Here is a 17,847-nt window from a genome sequence, read left to right as displayed (position 1 = left end):
ATATGTTGTAGTGTAAATACTGAGAAGCAGCAAAACACAAACTCATTAAACTGAGGCACCACAAAGAAAGGAAAACAAACAAAGAGGGGAGCCACCCAGGCGTCCCGTAGTCCTGCTGTTATGATCTATTTGCCAGTGAAAAGTAGCAAGTTCAGTTTCTGGGGGTTCCTACTGAAAATTTAACTTACTTTGGCTTGTGTTCCCACCTGGCAACATAAAAAGCTAAGTTATACTATCAGGATGCATGAGGACAAGTAGTATTTCCCTGCAGGCACACACTGTGTCCCAAGGCTGAAAACAAACACAGTCTGACTGGGGAAAAGTAGAAACTTTAAACAACTTGGAAGGACCTGGATAATCAACAACAGAGGATCCCACTAAGCCTTGCCCCACCCTTTACCACAACACCAGTTTTTCCGCAGTGTTCCAATAGCACTGCGTGCTGCTTCATTTCAACGTTTGCACCTAGATGCCTTGGGAAGGGAGAGAAAGAAATGACTAAATAAGAAGTATAAAACACATTAGAAGTAGGGTCCTAAATCCCCTCTTCCGCCCACATCCTCACCTCAGCAGTATGCTTGGTATACTCTTACTTCTCGTCTTCCCAGACCTAAACCTGATATTCCTGGCTGCACATGTCCTGCCTGCACTAGGAGGGGAATTGCCTCCTAATATTAATTATAGTCTGGGAAATGAAGGCACTTTATTGAAAAATGAGGGCTCTAGGTTTGAGAGCTCTTACTCTGAGAGATCAAGAACCTCATCTAACTTCCTATGTGTAACTCCAGGGCAGAAGGCTGCTTCCTCCTCAGTTTGGCTGGGTCAGATGTTGTTTTAGGAATACCTGTTGTGAGCTGTCCATTTGTCAAATTTGTCTCCTGCAAAAAAACTACAAGGCCTTCACTGGGAACTGAGGTGGAAATTCAATTTCTTTAACTGGCTGTACTGCTGGGTGGATCCTGTCTTCAAATCCCTGCTTCCTAGGACGTACTTCACACCCATGTTAGAACAGCCTCACTCGCACAACTGTGCAGTGAGTATTTCCCCTGCCGAGAACACTGCGTGACCCTGGAGGAATGGGAGGAATGAGTCCTCTTTCACACTCGATTTGGTAATCTGCTACTGAGAGGCAGCATTCACCACTGGAAAAAAATGCCTTACAGTGACAAATCACTCAGATTGCTGGGAAAATAGTGGGAAAACCTGCCATCAAACAAGACAGTATATCATATACTGTCATGTGAGTACTCACTGTTTTGTTTTGCAATATTGCATAAGCACGGCAAACAAGTAGCCGCTGTGTAATATATTCAGATATAAAGTCATGTTTTGAAACCCACTCAAGATACTTTCTGTATTATTACTAGGAAAACATGCTGAATCTTATATGAAAAATATTTAATGTTCTGTTCTTATTCTCTGCCAAAATCTTTATACATCTCCAGATTGTACAATTAAAATGTCTATTAAATATTTTTCATTCTTTGGGGAAAAGAATTCAACAGAATACATTATTCATCAGTCTTCCAAGAAAAAAATGAAACTAAATAGAACCTGAGACATCCTGAACCACAGAAAGATTGACTATCATGTCTAGTGAAAGGTCTGGGGAAGCCAGACAGACATTGCCTCCTGTGCAGGTGAATAATTCATATAAAGTTTTTCAGACATGAAAAATAGTGGGATGTGGAATCAACCCTCACTACAAGCCAGCAACAATATTTGAACCTATATCCTCCCAAGCAGAATACCAATATGTTCAGGGACAGAAGCAACTTTACCAGTTTCCATTCTGACACTGAGGGGGTTATTGAGTTTTAAACACCTTTTCAAGTCATGATACATGAAGCTGCTTAGTGCCTTGCAGGGTTACAGGTTCTAAAATGATAAAGCACAGAAGTAAAAAAAAAATACTGCTGATCTTAAATACTTAAGTTAAGTTATATTAGCTTCACCGGGTGCTGAATCAGAACCTGCTTCTTCACTGGTTTTTGAGATGGACCCACCAACTGGCAGTGAGATAAATGGGGCAGTCAAAACCTTTCAGGAATGTCTGTAGTCAGCTGATAATTACTTTGACAGCTAACATCTGGCCTAACATATAAGAGGACAGGTTAGTAAGCTGGATTGTGCCAAAAGAGGTTATGAGTACAAATGATGCTCTGTGAGTCTTGGGAAAAGACTGAGTTCATGTTTTATTCAACTGTAGGAGGTAATTGCGTGTAGAGTGTACATTATAGCATTTCAACCAGGCAGGTTGCTGCCTTCTTTTTCCCAGAGGAACATGAGGATATCAATAATTCTGAAAACTGGCAGAAACAGGGGAAATAGCAGTAAACACATAGCCCTACTCTGCTTTTAATGCAGACTGTAAGATACTTACAAGTGTGTTGGCCAACAAAGACGAGCTTCCCTCATCAGATTTCATGCACAAAAATCAAAGCAAGCTGATAAAGTCATAACACTTATACCTGTCTCTGTCTCTCAGTTATAATTGTAAACCAGGCCAGCAGTCTTCAGGGAAGAGCTATTCCACTGTAGAAAAAGTAAGTTCATTGGTATATTTTATTAGAAAAATCTTTTCTTTCTTTTTTTTTTTTTTTTTTTAAAATGAAAACTTATGAATAGATTAAATACACCTCTGGGGATAACAGTGATGAGTGAATTAATCCTGCTGGATGTGTAGACTTGGGATAATGAGGGCTTTTTTGTTTAGAAGAATATTCATAGTGGTTGGCATTCTTATTAAATTTGGCTCTGTTATTGGTTGTAGCTTATTTATGTTAATTCTTTATTCCTATGGGGCAGCTCGAAGGTAGAGATTTCAACAGTCCTTGCTGGTTAATATATCTTGTATTTCATTCCAACTACTTCAGCAGATTTGTTGTGTCAGAGAGAGAGATGCAGCAGATCTTGTGTATAAAGACCTTTCTGCCAGTCAAACAGCATGATTTCTATTTCCAGGCGCCAAGATAAAAGAAATTAGCTGTGCCTTAGCAATTGAAGGTGAACAGGGGTAGTTCAGTAGGGCTGTTGGAGAGATCAAGGCCAGAGTTTTCCCTTGATTGTGCTTCTTAGTAGAAAATTGAACTAACAACCTACAACTAACAATCAGTTGGTATCCATTTAACGTGACTACCAAAATTTGACTGTTTTCTACAACAGTTATTGTTTTTATCTTTTTTTATAACTTTGTTATTATTTATCTGTGGTTTTATTTTACAATGGTTTCATGTAAGGATAACTGGCAGCACGTGGCAATTATTCTAGCAGCTCTGTAGTTTTGTCCTCTCTGGACAAAGAAACTGGATAAAAAATCTTCCCCTATACAAAAGGAGTGTGTCTGTATTGTCGTTGCAACCTGGTAAATCCTGGATGCAGGAGCTGCCTGCTGGGCTCAGGGTTATATGTTCATGACTTAGCCCATAGTCCTCTGTTCTTCTGCAGCCCATGACAGCCAGCCCAGAGCCAGAGAGAGCCCTGCAGAGCGCAGCCTTGGCCCAGGACTCCCAGCACTCCCGTCTCCCTAGCCGTCTATGGTATCATGATTTAGCTCATTGTGTTTGTACGGGCAACATACAAGCTCATTGTTCTTGTATGTTTGCATAGTCCTTTCCCAAACTCATGAACTTCCTGTAATCAATTAATTAAATTTTTGTTTCACTTAATTTGTGTTCTTGTGCTCTGACTCTAAGAGGTACAACACGGAGTTTGGAGCCTCAGAGGAGTTGAAGCTAAAAACAACAGTGAGTTACATTTCTTCCTTCCCAATCCTAGATTGCTCCAGCATGTGTGGAGCCACCTGATATGGCTTAGCCCTGACGGCTGCAGCTTCTGAGGACTGCTCCAAGCCGACTTGACAGGGAGGGAGGAGTTTCCTTCAAACACAGCTCCAGAGGCAAAACTATTAGGAGGCCTTTACCATTCATAAAAGAGCAAACCTTTCAGCTTTTCAGTTTTTAGAGAGGAGTCTATATAAAATAACCAAGTGGAAAGACAAGAAATACGTTTTGGGTATTTATTTATTTAGTTGAGAGTATAGTGAAGATTACGATGAGGATGAAAGCAACATCCTAAGATCCTTCCAAACACCATGCACCATTCTCACATGGAAAAGGGGCTCTGTCCAATAGTTAAATCGAGACTAAAACTTCAGCATCTAGGGTCAGACAAATATGTGCTGACCCTGTTGGTGTTCAGGACAGCTTCTTGCTGGTTGTATAGCAAGAGGCTTGGAGTCTCTGAGGGCGTCAAATGCCTTGTCCCTCTGCAAGAGGGGTAAGAGTCCAGAAATCTTTATTTTTGCTGTAACCATGATGCACAAAATGTATAGCTGCTTATGTAGAAACAGAGCCAGGAACATGAAATCCCTAAGGCCCATTCCCAAGTACTCACAGGACAACGGCTCCTGCTGTCAGCCTGTTACCTTTTCAGTTGTTCCAGGCTGCAAGGGCAGAACTGGACAACTAAATCTGGGGGTCTGAGCTGTGCAGCATTCTTCAAAAATATCACCTCATCTCATCATTGTGAAGTGAATCTTATTTTTCTGGAGATGATAAACACCTGCAGAAGCCATTGACTACAATGAAAACTCAAACTGAGACAATTTTTGGTGTCTCATGTTTGGCATCCAAGATACTTCATATTGAATTTAAGAACCCTGAATTAGTAGGCACTTCTCCAAACATTTGGCCTAAGGATCAGTATTTCTTGGTTTTCAAAATACTAACCCATTTCAGCAAGTATTTTACAGCCCTTGGTTGAAAGGAACTTCATACACAAGAAGTACATGTTATTAAATAGGCAAGGGAGAAAACCAGTTTCACTTAAAAATGAGAAATTATCTAAGGGAGGGTAAAGATAAGGAAAAGCTTTAAGGAAGTATTTGCATATGTTTACCAGTAAGGCACAGTAATTCAAGTATATATGCTAGTAAACTCAAAAAGTATGATAAAACAGAGGAATGTATACTTTTCAATGAGCTCATTTGACGCAAAGCTGAGGGAAATTAGTTAGCATTATTCACACAGGCCACAGAAAAGAAATAAACATACATCCTACAGGGATTGTTAGAGCATCCCAGGGCAATAGTTCACCTCTTTGTATGAGTGTCTCTCAGAAATATGTACAGAACATGCAATAGTTGCAGGATACGCTAATTACCCTGGCACAAATAAAACTGGAGAGGCATTGCTGAGAATTTATACCAGAATAAAGAAACTCTTTTCATGCTCACTGCTTCAGAACAGATGGAAGTTATTGACTCACCTAAATTGCTTCTCTACTTGCATGGTGTGTTACACAGAAGACTGTACTGCTATTTTTCTCGGAAAAGAACATGTTGCAATATGCAACAGCAGTCTAAGTGGATGGATCGGGTCATTTGCGATTCAGGTGTTAGCAGTTAACTGTTATGCTCTTTATGAAAGTTTCCAAGCAAATTAAAAAAATAAAGGATAATTATTTTTCATGAGCTTTTTTTCAGAGTGAAGGCTCTTCAAGTCAAATCGAATTTTAAAGCAGGATTGTTGCTATAAAGATTTACAGAGGGTCACTTCAGAATAAGCCTATTTGTAACGAATTAATATAGGATCTGGCAGATGTTGTGGGCCTTGTTTGCAGCAGTGCTGTAGAACAACACAATTGTTCCAGTGAGTCATGAGCACAGAAGTGGATTTTCACATAATGGACCATAGCAAGCAGTGAGAGAGTGAGATTTGGAGAACGTCTGTATTTACAGTCTAGAAATTGTGGTGACTGGTATGTAGTTGCTGCTGGTTGTGCATAATCAGGCAAAGAGCAGTGGAGAGTAACTAACCTTAATGTTTCTCCTTGCTGGAACACTTGAAATGGGAAGAAAGGTAATTGGAGATGAAAGGAGCCCCTTCTCTTACCCACTTGCAATTACAGGGTTCTGAGGGAGCAGAAATTGCTTATGCAGGAGGAAAAGACTGAAGCAAGGAATGGGATAGTTAAAATGTAGCAAGAGTGACAAGCAGTCACCACACGTCAGGCATACCAGGAGTCAGAAAATCAATGCTGGAGGGCCAGACTCTGACCAAAGAAGGTTTCAGACTGCTGAGGAAACAAATTCAGGGAAATATGTGCCCCTCAGATCTGTGTATTTCTCTTAAACTACTCAGGGCAAACATCTATGTGTGTTTTATGCTCCAAACGTACTGTAATCAGGAAGACTGACACCTTATTGGTGAGTTTCAAAGGTGGTAATTTAAGTTACAAGCAAATCTAGGGAATAGAATAGGTTTCAGGGCGAAGGGTGGCACCACCATATGGCCTTATATCCAGTAAACTGTACTGTATTCTTCTGAGATCCAGGAGCAACTTGGACACATAGATATGTGGGATGAGACCCAACACAAGAGATGGTGAGGGCACAGTCAGCAAGAACTTAACAGTAAGGATGGACAGGAGACACCATTAGGTCTTTCTGCATCCATCTGGAGGCTTCTACTCCTCCACCTATGGCCTTGTGAATAACTGTGTTATATGCTTCTGGGAAATCTGGTGGTAGTCCTAGCACTGCAGATTGGCTGCAGGCCACCATCACAGGGGAAGTCAACCATGAGTGTTGCTGCGGTCATCTTCGTGTCATGTTTGGGTCTGAACTTTGCTTACACTCTGCCTCAGTTTTACAGCACTTTCTTAAGAAGAAACTTCATTCTTGGTGCCTGCCCCATGATTACTAGAAATTGCTGTACTTGTTATTCAAGTTTTCAGATTCCTTGTATTTTTCAGTTTCTCTTTGTCCTGATTCGTTTACCTTCTCCTCCTCCCTTATTCAGTGCTGCCAAGTACCTTTGCTTCTTGTTGGATAAGTAAGCAGAACCAGATGCCAAACAAGGCTCATGGGGACCTGGGAAGCTCAGCTGCCTCCCTCTAACCCCAAACAAGTCACTTGACACACGCATCCCCTTTCAGAATAGAACTGAGGGTTTCTTACATTTTGGAAACTAATAGCAAAGTCTGTTCAGCTTCAGCTTTACCCCGGGCCACCTCCAAACATTACATGGCTATTTGAGTGATCAAAACAAAAGCAAAATAAATTAAGAACAAGAATCATCTCTGTTTTATTGAGAATTTCTGTTAAAAATTGGAAGTCCTTTCCTTTACTGATGCTTCAGGCATGCCTGCAACAATAGAGTTGGAAGCACTTTCTGATCTGAACCCAAAGGCATAGTTGTCCTGTCAAAGTCAAACAGTAGGGCACTTTCTGTTTGTTTTTACTTAAAAAAAAATAATTGTATATATATATTATGGTTAGCAATATGAAATATTTTTTCTTAAGAGCGTTATTCCATACTTATATGGCAAGGAGGCATTTTAGAAAACCCTCATTTAGCTGAAAGAGAAAAACAAGCTCACTTCCTTTTCTGCTAAAGGGGACTGATGAGTGCTTATGCTGAAAACACCAATAAATCTTCAGTTCTTTCCTTCCAGTTCCTTATGTTCTGTTTCCCCAAGGTTCTGGTTTTACAGTACAAGAGGAGTGCATGGGGTTCTTAAACAACTCTAAACATTTTTACAGTTTGAAGCTGTGGGTAATATTTTTTTGGCCTCCTTCCCTCAATCAATTTCTTTCAAACATTGTGAAAAGGTTGCATGTCGTTCCTTCCTTTAGTGAGACTGTTTATAGGGCCTGCTGTTAATTCATAGTGGCAAAGTATTTCTCTTTTGTTCTTCCACAACTCTAAACTCGAGAGACCATTGAACGTGCTGCAGAAAAGAGTGGTTTAATCCACTCCGGTTTACAACACAGCTAAGTTATCACAGCTTGAGGAATCCCCTTGTGTTTCTGCGCCAAAGACTCCTGAATGTGCTCCTACCAAATCCTTCCAGAAGTCAGGTGAAGCATTTAAACCTTTTCCATGGGGATAACTGGTTTCTGCAGTGATGTGAAATGGGAAGATGCCGTACTCAAACAGCCGATGCTCAGTGATCTATCAGCAGTGTGAAATAGCCAGCCCTTGGTTAGGAGGTTTGAACAAAAAATATTCCCTTGGATAGACTGGGGCTCTCTGCAACCTCCTGGTTATTTTTATCTTTCTAAGACAAGATCAGGCACTGGCTTGGACCAGACCTTCTGCGGTTAGTACATGCGGGGATCGTTTGTGTGTCTTAGTGTCTGCTGAACACCTCAACCTGCCTTCATGCTCCCTCTCCTAGGAAATATATAGAATTATATAGGATTTATAATATGTAGGAGTTATATAGGATTCTAGGAAGCTGAGGAATCATTACACCTAGCCTTGCCACATTTGCATGCCTGCTGAGGATAAACGCATGCAATGCCAACCATGCAGCAAATAGAAATACAGGGAGTTTTACTCCTGATGTGAGTTTGATTACCTTCATATCTTCTCCTGCAGAAAACCCAGGGGCAGGGGCAGCTATTGCCAGATGCAAGGTACATCCTATTTCATGACTGGGGCTCAGAAACCTGAACCACCACATCCTTCCCCTAGCGATACACACACCAAGCTTCACATGGTCTCTCAAACTCCCTTTTACTTCAAGAGTATGCTTGAAAGTGGGCAGGCTGGCACTGGGTATGCCTTGAGGGACAGCGCTTCATTGCTGCTTTTGTACCACAATATTTAGTCACACAGCATGTTTTTGTTTATAGTCGCAAAGTTTACAATTGCACCATATGGAGCAGATTTTGTTTTACTTCAGTTTATCATCAGAAATCAGCTTCTCGGCATCGAGCCCAGCTGATTTCATATTCTGTTGGTTTAAGGGAAGTAATGTAGGATTCACTGTCTGTATATTCAAGCTTTTTAATCGACATAAACGAACAGAAAAACATTGTCTAGCATGAGTGAATGTTTACTCAGCCCTGCAGAATGGCAAAGCATATCACTATAAAAACCACACTATAAAAATAATCTGAGTTGTGATTGTTCTGAGGAATCCTGCAGCACTTACACAATATGAGATAGAGTTATCTTTATTTAACCAGCACTCAAAACATGAATACAAGATTGACTGAAAAATATCAGATAAATTGTTATGGTAGCTGTGTAAATGCAAAATCCAGCAGAGCCAACAGTGGGTTCAGGCCCTGTAAAGGGAGTTTTTCATTCCAGAAGAAAAATGAATTTGCCTTTCATCTCTGAAGGCTAAAATGGTACCCGTATTACCTGCAAATGACCTTAATACTCCAGAAGCATTAACTAGCCACAACAGCGTGTGACGAGTCTCACTCAATATTCCAGCTTCTGTCACAGTCAAGGCCAGATATTTTGGATAAAGATGCCCTACGTAGGAAGATTTTTGTTTCATTCTCCAGGACTCCATCATATGAGAAGACAATTTTCCTTTGTTCAGTGATTGAACAGCCCGTAACAAGGGAACTTTTAGCAGCTTTAAAACAGTTGCACGTGCAAATATTTTAGTCTTGATTATATCTGATAACATTTCCTAGTATTTCAAAAGTGAATTGGGCCTTCCTGGCAGAGTTCAGGGGAAGAATTGCTTGGCAAAATGTTGTGCTACAGTACCGGTCTGGACGGCACCCTGCTGCTTGACGGATTTGCAATCCCAAATGAGGAGCTATGACTCCCCATACATTGTTTGGAGAAAAGTAAGCTTCTGAAACTGGGACCTGGGAAAACTAAGATGCTAACGTTGGATCAGTTGGACCCACCTAGCAGGAAGTCCTGAGGAGGTGGATGTGACAGAGAGGAATTAGCGCTTAATGGTGGCTGATAGGAAATACCCCTGCCCATTCAGGACGGGGGGTCAGAGTCCCTACCCTGAAGGAGAGCAACCAATAGTGGTAAGTCACAAAACCATAAGGAGTCCTCTACCTCTTTTCTAAGAAACATTTCAGCAATGTTTTTTTCTGTATAAGGAATTGCATTCAGATGTTCTGCATTGCCAGATTTAAATATCCTCTTATTTCTTTTTAAATACCTGGATGGGGTCATGCACTCTGCTTTGTAACTGCTGTGTTGCCTGGGGTGGGACATGATGCTTACACGGTGTTGCTGCATCCAGTAGCTGGACCAGTTAATTTGTCCAACTCAAGGTGCCCCACCAAGGACTACACTGTGACCTGAGATTCAGCTTCTTTACTCTCTTCTGGTTTGAGGCCTCCCCTGGCACAGAAATTGCACAGGACCCATTGCTCACTGACAAATGGCAAAAAAAAAAATATTGCCAGTGCATATTTAAAGGACTCTGGCAAATCTGAAAGATAACCATAAGGTAGCGTTGGTGTGACTGACTGCTACAAGGACTTCAAAAGATTGCTGTAAAAAAATGAGCTGTCTTTTATAAAATTGTTTATAAATAGCCATCTTTTCTCCCTAGGCAGGCTAATGCTAAGATTTTCAAAGCTGCGAAGTTTTTAGCCTAACTCCCTGATTATCTCATCAGTGTTAAAATACTTGTAACGAATAATAGTACATAGTGATTTATTCTTTTTTATTCTTCCTGGGTATGAGGGAAACACAAACCAGGAAAATCCCTAGGGAATTCTGATGAACTACAGTCACTGGAGTTGAAACAGTTCTTTGTTCTTTAAATCTCAGAGGCCCTTCAGAGGAGCTCTTTTCTAAAGAATACCTCCTCTTAAAGCCATAGGAAGGACTGTGAGGTGCTAGAAGTTACTGTGTTCTTGCAGTCTATTACCATTCCACTGCCATGTACTTCCTGAAAGGAGACATCTAGTCCTTCTAGCAAGGATCAGAAGTAGATGCACAGGTAACAAGTGTCTTACAATATATCCTAGTATATTATGGAATTTCATTCAATATTCTGGGATGAACACTTCCTTACCTTTTCTGTTAAACGAGCTCAATTAAAAATAAACACTTATAATAAAGAACCCATATTCAGCTCATGTAGTCAACAGTATTTGATTGTGTCCATTTATAAAGCTAACACATAGCTACCATTGAGCTGTCATGAGGCAGAATTGACATTTCAACTTTATTGTAACTGTTCTAAAGGACAGGGCCAAAGGAGGACAGCAGTGTTGAATAAAGTTTCCAAACAATATTAAAGGTTATACCACATCACTTTCCTTTAACTTCTATCTGTAATATGAATTGGCCTATGATTTTGTTTTTCCCACCTATTATGGTTTTTTCCCTCTGTGATTTTTAGAGGGGATGAATGGTTTAAGAAGTGAAACAGAAGCCATGAGAACTGTACAAGAATATCACTGTTGTAGTGATTCAGCATTTTAACGGTCAGCTGTTATTCACAGGTCTGCCATTTCAAGAGAAAGCATTCTGAGAAATCTTCATTTCACAAGAAATATAAATAGGGACCTTCTCCACCCTGTTTTCCAGGGTAAGCAGCTGTACATCAAGTTTTCCTCAACACAGTGTGAACAGCTCTGAAGAAAAATTAACACAATCTGCTTTTCCTGGGACAAAGAACATTTTATTTTCTGAAAAAACAGCTGTTTCAGGAGAGGAGGTGATCCACATTTGGTATGACAGGACCTGACAAGCTTATATGTCTATCAAACACTATAAAGCTGCTAGTGTCTCCTCACTCCACTTTCAGTTCCCACCAGTGGTTTCTGGAAAACACCAATGATCCAACATTCAAATTCCACATCAAGTCTGGAAAATAAATTATATATATGAGCTTCACATCAGTTTCACTAAAATACATTTCCCTCCATGTACAAGGATTTATTTATGAAACAATACATCTGTGGTCAAGACTTTTGGTACTATGTACAGAATCATATTTCATACTAACTAAACACTAATGCAGTGAAAATATACAGTTATTGTAGGCTAAATGCAGTTTTATTTCCCACTGATTTCTACTCTGTCCAACCCCTTTTTGCTTTTTTTAAAACCAGTTTTGATTACAGTGATATGACGTCACACATGCTACTTCACAGTACATCAGGTGAAATCCCACTATTAAAGGAAGAATATATCCCATATTAGGGATACAAAAATCAGCAATCATGTTAGCAATGAGCCCTTCTAAGATTGGGGCAGGCCTCCATATCCTAAAGGGCACCTTCAGAGCTCCCTCTGAGATGTAAGCCAAAGACTGATCATTAAGAACAGGGTTGGTTTTAGGTGAGGTATTTTTGAAACCTGACTATTGATAGGAAAAAGTCTGTTTTGATCAACCCAAATATAATGTTTCTTCTAAAAAAGAGCTCTGTTTTAAATGTAATTTTACATTATTTGACCTACAATGGAATTAATATTTTCATCACATTTTAGATATCCCTTTTTACTTTTTAGAGCTTTAAAAAGTAAAAATCAGTTTCAAATTAAAAAATCAAAAAGGTTTGTCTGGAAAATTTAATTGAAACTTTTTCTCAGAATTTGTTTTCTTTGACCATTTCCTCTTTGACATAGTTACCTGTTGGGCTCTAACAGGAGCTTACAACTTGTCTCAACCAATCCAAATGTGCACTATGTAGCCATTAAAATTTTCAAATTATTTCATCGTATCCAACCTATAGTTCTACTTGGACCTAGTAGACTCCAGCAAGAAAATCCCTGGTAATTCCCTAAATGGCTTCAGAAGTGGCCTTAGGAGTCCACTGAGTCATGGAGGGTCAAAGGAAGGTCAGCACCCTTACCTACCAACTCACTGTGTAAGCCACCTTAGCTTCTCAAACAAATTAAATCGCTGTGTATTTTAGCAATTAAAACAGCATTTTTATAAAGTGTACCCTGGGCGAGTTTAAACCAATAAACAGTAATTTATCATAGACAATAAACAAATCAAACAATTAAATACCTAAACCAAACCACTAAGGCTCAGAGGCAATTTTATATATACACAGCTAGTGAATACAACAGTAATCAGGGTGTGCTTTCTATAAACTAACATGGAATGTTTCCCAAAAAATAAACTGTATAAGAGGACTGTGCAACACCAAGAGGTTGATAAAAAGCAATTTAAAATCTATACAACACTAACAGGATTTCAAACTGCCCTTGAAAACATTACAGAGGTGAAAACCAGCCTTTCTTTTCTCTAGCACTGTCTTATCTAGAAAAATGCCTATGTCTCAGCTAGCTATTTTTCTCTACATTAAAAAAAAAAAAAACCTCTATATTTTTGCTATTCACACAAGGAAAAGCTTATTTTGAAGTCTACAATTTCCCTGCCAGTTGTGGTTTTCCACCCTCTCACAACTTCAGCCAATTTCTACATATTCCCAATTCATCACTAGAAAGGGAAGAAGCTGAATAATATTATTACACAAAATATTTTTAAGACACAAACACCCCCAAAACTTGTGCACAGCTTCTTTAAGGATGCCAAAAACAAGAGCATGGACACTTTCAGGCACATTTTCTTCTCACAAGTTAAACAAGCTTGTGCTACTGCTCATTTGTCACAGTAATGCAGGGGCTGCCGTAGACATATACTCTCTGTTTATCATAAAAATATTCTGCAGTATAATAAAGTTTTCAAAAAATCCCAGAGCCCAGATTTTTTATCCCTAACAAATTTTAAAGTTAGAAATTTAGATGATGAGATTTCAGTATTATGTTGAACTGCACCAAATAATAAAAAAAAGCTACGTGTTCTTTTCAGTCTGCAGGACTGCTAGCTCTGTGTGTCAGCATTGTTTTGTTTGTCCAATGAAAGAGGGAGTGAAAATTGTGAGAAACAATTTTCAGGCATTACCAGCTTTGGTCTCAGCATGTAACCTTAACAAAGCGGGAGAGCAGCTAGCTATTTAGCATACTTAAGCCATCATGGGTTGCACTAAAATACTTGAATGCTTATGGAGGAGGCAGAGCTGCACCTGGTTGACAGCCATATATTGGTCTATATGAAATTGATGGCACGTGGTAAATTATAGGCTTCTATAGGGCACACGTGTTAAATGTTAGCCCTGAGAGGCTTGTTAAGAGTGTTACAGCCCTAAAGAGCCCCTTAAAATAATAGGCTTTTATATTCATTGACTTTTGCAAGTACCACAGATTGCATCTTGACCTGTCCTGTCTGGGGGATATAAACATTAGAAGCAAGGAACGAAGATGAGAAAATTTGCATTTAAGCCAGCCACACTTAAATACGTAAGTTGTTGTCTTTTATTTTGCTTGGGGTAAAATGGACTAATTATTAATTTAACAGTGTCTATCATAATTACAAACAGACATGTTCACAAAATTAAGGGGTATAGGTGCATTCAGTAATAGTGAATTCCTTTTGCCTCTGAAAATCCAGCAATATTTCATTTTATTTTATTATAATAGACATTAAATATGTAGCTAACGGAGTTGATCTGACTGCAGAATGGCAAGATCCATCTTTTTACTGCTATCTTTTTATAGAGTGAAAACTGGTGCCGATTTACAGACAAACAGAAAAAAAATCCAATAGCTTCTTAACAGGGCTTCACAGGCTGCTCTGTGTAGATGGACTTGAACTCTAAAGTTTGGAGGCATATGAAATCTTCCCCAACATCCTAGGTGTAGCAAGGTCTCTCTCAAACTCAGACAACTCCACTACTAGTTGCTTCTTTCAGGTACTTCCATTTACCAAGAGAACCCTTATTCAGCCTCTGCACAGTGAGAAATGCAGCCCAGTGTGTTTCAAGGGATGAATTGTTAAACATGAACACAACATAGACATTAGATATTTAGGTGACAGAATTTTCACAAATTCAGGGAAGATGCTTCATGGAGACTATAGAAATTGACGTATGGTGACTGGAGAAAAGATACAGGTAAAAAGAGGATGACTGATAGAGTGGACAGAGCCCATGAACTTTGGGCTGAGTTTCATTTGGGGATAGAGGTAAAACAAGACTTTTTATTACATTTTTTTAATGACATATTCTCCAGCAAATGATATGGGACGAGATAAAAAAGAGCATGTCTATGTGAAGTTTATGTCTGAAGGTTATCAATAATTCAGTGTAGTAGAGGTATGACACAAGGTCTCTAAGAGTTAAGGAGGTGCATGTTCAGTGGGAACATAGCACCATTTTACTAGCTACATTTCCAAACCAGATGGGTGACTTCATCATAGACTATCGACAAAGTTTCCCAACAAAGCTACAGCAGCATCATAGTAGTTTGAAAAAGTTCAAAAAACAGCTAGTATCACTAATGTCCAGGCTGAATATTTGTTATGAAATGGTTGTTTAATCAACATCCTTTCTATCATGTGCAGGGAGAAAAAGGCCAAATGTAGATCATGGTATAATATGCAAATCAGAGGTTAAATTTTGACCCCACTACAGGCAAAGCATGGTTCAGTTTCTCCAAGAGTAAGACTTTTTTTGACATCTGCATTTCCTTGCTTCCTGTTCAACCTGCTGTATCCTAGAAAAATTAACTATTGTCAGAGGAAATAAGGTATAACTCATTCTATCAACTTTGTCCTACACTGATGCTTAACTTTTAGATCACTTAAGTTAGACTGGATGGATCTCATGTCCAGATCCTCCCATGATCAATGGATAGAGAAAGGCAGCTCTAGGGGTAAGCTCAACCCTGTCGCAGAAACCAGTCTTAGGGTGGGTTGAATTACACTAAAAGTTTGCTCTTCTACTGACTGGGGAGGGAATTTGGTTTTCTGGTTCAAACAGTTCAGCCCTTTAGAAAGTTTATGTTAAGTGAGACAAAGCCAATCTATAATTAAGCCACTCAGAACTGTAATGTAGATCCTCTTACACTGTAGTTTAATGCTGTGTACTAGTTCTGCACTTTTTGCTTTCCTCGTAGAAAAAAGTTATACTTCTGTAACCTTTTTGGTTATAGAAGATGTGACTATCTTCAGGTCACCTATCAGTGGTACCTGGATACCTAAGTTAAAGACTCAGCTATTAGTCTGAACAGTTTGCACCCTGGAAAAGTAACAGTCCAACTCTCAATCCCTAAAGAAACTCCATGGGAAAAGTCATCATAGGTATGACAACAGGTTATTTTATGGGATCTGCATGTTCCTCACAAACATGTCCACACTAAAGAGACCTGCCACTTTTTGGATATATATAAAGTAACAGATTATTCAGATATAAACAAGCCTTGGGTAAGCACAGAAGAAGAGGACCCAGAGACCCTTTACTGTTCTCCAGAATTCTGCTCCTTGCAGAGAACATTTGTCCACGTAACACAGCAGTTGGCATGTTTGATATGGTCAACATTTTTTACATAGCTGGAATCAAGAAGGAAGCTATAACACTGAAGTAACTGCCCACAAGAAGTGGGTAACTTCTCTTCAAGGAATTGAAATAGAACATTTTCTTCCCCTGCAAACAAGGTGTGGATTCCTCAGCACTGCATAATAGTTGAACAAAGTTTTTCCTTATAATAAACCATTCATTTGGATTTCACAATATCTCACCACTTCAGCCACAGTTGGTGACCATGCCAGGAGCACTTCTCACATATCATTTGCAATGTTTTTTTTCCAGTTACTCCAGGGGGAAGAGGGGAGAGAAGCACATAGGATGGAGCTGTAATTCCTAGTGAAGATTTTACAGTGAATCTCTTTTTTTCATAACAGCGCTACTCAGAACTGCTCTGTTGGAGTGCTAGTGAGAATTACACACTGAACACTTTTGCCCTGTTATTAGTAGTCCTGCCAGTGTTTGGAGGATATGATGGTGTGTTATAACAGTGCTTCCTGTGACACCAAATATTAATGCTAGCACTTTGTGCGTATGTGTAAGAATAGTCCAACTGTACCATATCAAAGGTCCTCCTAGATTGCTATCTTGTCCCCTACAGTGGCCAAAACTAAAGGGACAGGATGAGTTTAAAATGATCGTTCTTTTGGAAGACTCTTTTAGCTCCCAGCAATTTGGGGCTTTTTGACACCCTCGGCCAAACATTTCAGCCAGACTATTAATGTTAACAACCTCAAGGACTGCTTTTAAACTCATCTTTTCTTTTGGCTCCAAAAATATCCTACCCACGCTTCCAGATTTTATTTATACACTGAGTAGAAGACAAAGAAAAAAGAATGACGGCCTTGCACATTTTTAAGGGAAGTATCAGATGCAATTTTATTCCGTGATGAAAAAGTTTACCAATCAGACTGTTTAAATTTCTATTCTGGTTCAGTGGCTGCTACATGACTTCTAAGAGCCTTTGACTGGCTACATAACACTTTCTGAGATGAACTACTCAGCAGAATAAAAATAATATTTCATATCTGTTTGAAACATTGGTCATCATCTTGTCTCTGGCTAAACAAAATACTCATCAGCTAACTTTTAGTGTAATGTTTTGCCTATTACAAGCACAGCCTCAAAACCCAGATTTGTGCAACATGCTGACAAAGGGATGGTCATAAGTGCAAAGATTATTTCTGTGATGAAAAACTACCAGTCAGTATCCTTATTACACAACAAGGTATTTTACTTACTATAGATTTTTTCCTTTTTGCAGCAAAGGCTGGGAGCAGGCTGGGCTATAGTGACCACGGGATAGTGGAGCTAAGGATCTGTATTGGTTTTGTGTGGCAAGGTTTTGGTAGCGGGGGGGTTACAGGGGTGGCTTCTGTAAGAAGTTGCTGGAAGCTTCCCCTGTGTTCGAGAGAGAGCCAATACCAGCTGGCTCTAAAACGGACCCGCTGCCGGCCAAGGCCGAGCCAATCAGCAATAGTGGTAACACCTCTGTGATAACATTTTTAAGAAGGAAAAAGTTGGGACAGGCAGATTCGGCAGCCGGAGAGAGGAGTGAGAACATGTAAGAGAAACAACCCTGCAGACCCCCAGGTCAGTGCAGAAGGAGGGGGAGGAGGTGCTCCAGGCGCCAGAGCAGAGATTCCCCTGCAGCCCGTGGGGAAGACCATGGTGAGGCAGGCTGTCCCCCTGCAGCCCAGGGAGGTCCACGGTGGAGCAGATCTCCACCTGCAGCC

The sequence above is a fragment of the Aquila chrysaetos genome, chromosome 4, assembly GCF_900496995.4.
Source record: "Aquila chrysaetos chrysaetos chromosome 4, bAquChr1.4, whole genome shotgun sequence".
In the NCBI taxonomy this organism is placed as follows: domain Eukaryota; kingdom Metazoa; phylum Chordata; class Aves; order Accipitriformes; family Accipitridae; genus Aquila; species Aquila chrysaetos.
Note: the sequence above shows the minus strand (reverse complement) of the source record.